Source organism: Rhinopithecus bieti, unplaced genomic scaffold (assembly GCF_001698545.2).
Source record: "Rhinopithecus bieti isolate Rb0 unplaced genomic scaffold, ASM169854v2 scaffold_53568, whole genome shotgun sequence".
In the NCBI taxonomy this organism is placed as follows: domain Eukaryota; kingdom Metazoa; phylum Chordata; class Mammalia; order Primates; family Cercopithecidae; genus Rhinopithecus; species Rhinopithecus bieti.
In genome coordinates, this window is record NW_016820994.1 from 407,744 (window position 1) to 413,354 (window position 5,611).

The following is a 5,611-nucleotide window of genomic DNA, read 5'->3' on the forward strand; positions in this document are numbered from 1 at the left end:
TCGGCCTCCCAAAGTGCTGGGATTACAGGCTTGAGCCACCGCGCCCGGCCTATTTTTTGTTTAATAATAAAAGCAACTACCATTTTTTGGTCTGTACTTTGTGCTAGATAATATTAAGGCATTTAAAAATGCTATTTAATTGTAAAAACTAATTTTTGTTTATAAATATATATATACGTTCTCCTTAAACATTTCAAATAATTTAAATAATACTAAACTCAATTTCATCTCAATCCTTGTTCTCACTCAAGGCTCTGCTATTCTACTCAAAAGTAGCACATTTTCAATTTAGTGTGTCCTTCCAGAATTTGCTATGCACTTACATACATATGTTTCTGTAAAAGAGATATAGTACCATGAATCTCTGTGTGTGTGTTTGTTTTATAAATAGAACCATCAATATGTTTTATGCTGCAATTTGCTTTTCACACTCAACAATATGTCCCGGGTATTTCCCCATGATGGTAAGAGAGTTCTGGCTCATTCTTTTAAATTCCTATTTCATTTTCCATAACAGGAAAGCAGTAAATTTTATTTAGCTATTGCCCTTTTAATGCACAGTTAGGTTTTCTTTTGCCTTTCTTTTCCTTTTGTGGTTACACGAAGGGTGAATTTCCACAGTCTCCATCGTATTTGGTGATTGTTAGCTTTCTTATTGCCAGTGAGAAGGTGCTGCAAATGCAAAGTCGGCCATAGCCTAGTGTGCCAGGTTACACAGACCAGACTCCAGAGCTCAATTTCAGTATCCAATCACAGACAGGATTATCTGCATTTTATTTTGAGCGTGGTGATATGGAGAAAGAAAAAAGCTAAAAATGTAAACAGTAGCTGTTGAGACATCACCTCTGGGATATTATATATTTTCAGACAATAAAAGGACTACCAAACAATAGGAGGCAGTCATTGTTTTCATCTTGATTCTTGGTGTTTTTAATTGAAACACGCAGAAATCTCCTGCAGATATGAGAAAAACAAACTCTTAATTAAGAAAAGTGTTTTGGGCATGTGAAGACCCCTTTCTTTCCAGACATTCCATGTAAATGCTACTTCTTGTACACCCCATAGGCTTGCACACCCCATCTTGTGGCTAAAGCTCGATCAGTGCCGCTACCTTCTCAGGTTCTGGATCTCAGATAGCTGCACTTCTATCCTGCAGCCTTCAGAAGAACAAAACACAAATGTGTGCATTTGTTTATCTTTTCCAAGTTAGTAGATTTGTTTAGTGACAGAGTTAATATAAACAGGATTTATACTCATACTAGATATTCAAGCATTATGGAAATGTATAAAGAAGAAAGTAAAATAAAATGTCCCCAGTTTCCCTATCCTGATGTGAATTAATATTTTGATAAACATCTTTCAGATAGTTCATGCTTTCTCTCTCTCTAAAATTAAAATTTCTATACCTGGCTATAACTAGTTTTTTTTTTTTTTTAAGAACTAGCTTTTTTCACTCAACAGATGTTCTATATATATATTTCCTTAACAATGCTAATAGATGTGACTTATCCTAGATACTGACTAAATCATAATCAGGCACATAGTGGTATGGTATACTTGTTCATTCATTTATTCATCTATCCATTCATCCATTTGTCCTCCAGTCTTCGTTCTGTGGCTTGCTACATGTCAGGCAGTGTACTAAGCACTGGGCACACTATTGGGGAGCAAGACAGGCACAGCATGCGGCCCATAGATTATAGTTCTAGTAAAGGAAACAGATAAGCAATAACAATGTGTGGTAGATCTTACTATACCCAGTTTAGGGGTGTGATTAGGAGAAGTTTCATGGAAGAACAAATGACTATGCTCAGAAGTCACAGATGATGAGCGGGGAGTTTGACAGGCAATAGGGAAGGGGCAGAGGAGGTGTTTAAATCAAGGGGAATAGCCCTTGCAAACACCTGGAAATGAGAGAGATTTTTACCATTCTGCTGAATATATTGTATCTAGTTGGAGTACATTGTTTTCAGAGATATGGAAACTGATGAAGCTGGAGATTAGGCAAGAGCATTAGCCTTGCTCCACGACCCTCTAAACTGAATCAGCAGTTATTTTCCAAGCATGAACATATCACATCCCTAAGTCACCTAGTTAAATTCAGACCCGGGCATGACTCAAAAAGGAAAAACAAGTTAGTTTCATCTATTTTGATATGTTGTAAAAAATTGTAAATATGACCAGGGACTTTCATAAAGACATTTAAAAGGAGGCAGAAGACTTTGGCAGTGAGAGACCATGGATTGGCTCTTTTGCTGCTACATAATAGTGTTGAGTGGGATGTAAAAAGAAGAAATTGAACAGGCGCAGGAATAATTGCCCAAATACCTGTTTTGCTATTGTCCAGGTCTGGCTGATTTTATGAAGGGTGGGTGAGTAGTAAGACAAATCTCATGAAGAATATTACAGTATTAATATTCTAGAAACACTTGAACACAGAACAAACTTTTATCATTCTGGGTCCCAATGAGCTGAACAAAAGTAGGCAGCCAGGCCCTGCTGGCTCAAGCAGAATGAGACCCATAAGACAGTTGTAAGCCAGATGTATGTCCCATGTGCTTCAGGAGCGTATGCAGGTTAGGAATTATGAGTAAGATAAGTGGCCAACATGGAAGATTTGGGACATCAGAAGCAAGAACACTGATCTCTGCCAGAGGACAGGACTCCTCTCCCATCAAATCACCTTCAGCAGAGAGAGGGAAAGTAGCCAGAGAAGGCGCTGACCCTGCACCTCCAATGCTCTGCCTGGACAGAGCACCAAGAGGCTCCTACCAGCCCAGGTCGGCAGAGAGGCAAAGCAAACCTCCTGGGGAGTGAGGAGCCCCCTAAGCATGCATCAGTGCCAGAAGCACTGTCGAAGGGGTAATTCACAAGGTTCTAATCTCAAAGATGGGGACACAAGGGCTAATATAGGGAACTGAACTAAACAGTAATTTACAATTTTGACATTTAAAAATAGCCTCTGCTGGGCATGGTGGCTCACGCCTGTAATCCCACCACTTGGGGAGGCCGAGGCGGGTGGATCACCTGAGGTCAGGAATTCAAGACTAACCTGGCTAATATGGTGAAACCCTGCGTCTACTAAAAATAAAAAAATTAGCCAGGCATGGTGGCGGGCGCCTGTAATCCCAGCTACTTGGGAAGCTGAGGCAGGAGAATCACTTGAACCCGGGAGGTGGAGGTTGCAGTGATCTGAGATCACACCACTGCACTCTAGTCTGAGTGACAAGAGAGAAACTCTGTTTCAAGAAAAAAAATAGTAGCCTCATTTCCTAAGAGTGGTTTTGAATGGACATTTTAATATTCTCCACTAAGGGAAATTCTGGAAAATGAAGATAGAGCCAGGGTCCTGCTTGCTTTTTAAATTCTGTGGTTCTCTGAGCTTTCTGGTGAAATGATTTGTTTTTATTTCTCTATGTTGAGTAAGTGTTTTGAGTGCCTGGTAGGACACTGAGGTACACTGGGCACTGTCCAAAGTATAAAAGGAGAAAATATATTTTATCGCATTTGGACCCCAATTGTCAGGTTAGAAGCAAATAATTACAAGACAGTGGAAAAGGATTCACAAATGAATTAAATTCCAATGAGTGATACCACAGGTGGCTCGTACATTAGAGGAAAATGTTTATTGACTATATATTATACTGAGAAATAGAAAAGATAAATATTTGTGTTTCCATTGAGACACATTTAAAATTCCCAAACACCCATTGCATAATCTGCTAAGCAATTTGCCCAACTGTTTTGCATTTTTTCCTGAACAGGTGATTACACTGATATTTATTCTAGTCTGTGTGGATTTGTTTTTGGTGATTATTTAGTTGTTATTTATCCATTGTTGAATTTTTTTTGAGGGGAAGGTAACAACTTAATAGAAATTTTATATAAGGTGTTACAATAAATCTGTGATTTTAAAATCACAATTTTGTTTTCCACTGACAAAATATACAAATCTACAATCTTAAACACTGTTTATGGAGCAAAAATATTAATTAAGTAGGATAAACTCGGCTTTTGAAGTCATGAAATGGGGTTTCCAGGTTAATCAAATATACTAGTTAATAAAGAGCTACCACACATGTGATACACCTAGAATACAATAAAATGTGTATCACTAAATTTAGATGAAACAGATATCTTTTTTGGACTTTAAGGAGGTGTCTCATGGCTGGGTGCGGTGGCTCACGCCTGTAATCCCAACATTTTGGGAGGCTGAGGTAGGCGTATCACTTGAGGCCAGGAGTTCGATACCAGCCTAGCCAACATGGCAAAACCCCATTTCACTAAAAATACAAAAATTAGCCAGGCATCGTGTTGGGCATCTAAAATTCCAGCTACTCGTGAGGCTGAGGCACGAGAATCGCTTGAGCCCAGTAGGTGAAGTTTGCAGTGAACCGAGATTGCGCCACTGCGCTCCAGCCTGGTCAATGAAGCAAGCAAGACCCTATTTTTTTTTTTTTTTTTTTAAAGAAGTGTCTCTGGATCTTAGAATGTCTGGGGGTGGGGCCACCATTCATCATGTGTCATTGTGTAGAAGATCTGTGGAAATGTCACAGAGGAGGGCTCTGATTACCCAGATACCAGATAGCACAGCTTGCCATGCATTTTGTCCGTTTGCCACCTTTATATTCAGAGATTGATCATTCAGGAGACTAAATGGAATGAAGTATGTTAGGCGTACTTGCCTAGCAAGTGCATATATGATAGACTGGGTTAAGAAGAAATGGTAGATGTGAAGACCAGTTATGGGGTTCCAGGATAAATCCAGAGAGGAAGTGAAAGGAAAGGATAAATTTCCCCAAGAAACAACCAAACAGTAAGGCCAACGAGCCAAGGATGCCCTTACTGTTCCTACTGTAAGGCAGCAGGAACACTTGGGTTGTGGGAAATAAGTAAATATATTACTCATAGAGACAGTGTAACAGCCAAGGGACTCCACGCTTTTCTGGGTCATGTTGGCACTCTTCATTTCTGAGAGCTTTGTGGGTACGATGTGGTTGATCATGGAACTTTCCCTCTGTATTATAATTGTCTTTTGCCTTTCTCCTTCCCTAGACCATGAGCTCTTTGATAGCAGGGACTTGGTCTTTCATCTTTGAATTCCAAAGCACCTAGCACCATGCCAGGCACATAATAGATACTTAATAAATGTTTGAAAAAGGAAGAATGTGGTCAGGAAATTGAAGGAAGTGAGAGGTTAAGTAGAGAAGGGCACTGGCATGTGTCATTGATATTCATGTTAAAATTGAATAACTGAAAGGAAAAAATTCTAGAGTAACATCTTTAGTTTATGAAATGGTAAACTGAGGCATGCAGGCAAAGAAGGCAACTTGTCCAACCAAGGTTAAAGTCAAATAGCTACAGGCAGAGACATGCTCAGGAAGTAGGTTTATTCTGTGCACTATTCTATCCCCATCTGATGAGCAATCCTGCCTTCTTCCAGGGAGAGCAGTACTTGTTTTACTTCTCTCAAAGTAAACAAGGTTTGGGACACAAGCATAAAAAATACATGAAAAATATCTTTTAATAAACGGAGAGTGGGCCATGATAACTCTAACAAGACTAGGTTTACTCCCACAAGGCTGACCACAGAACACATTGATTGACTCTA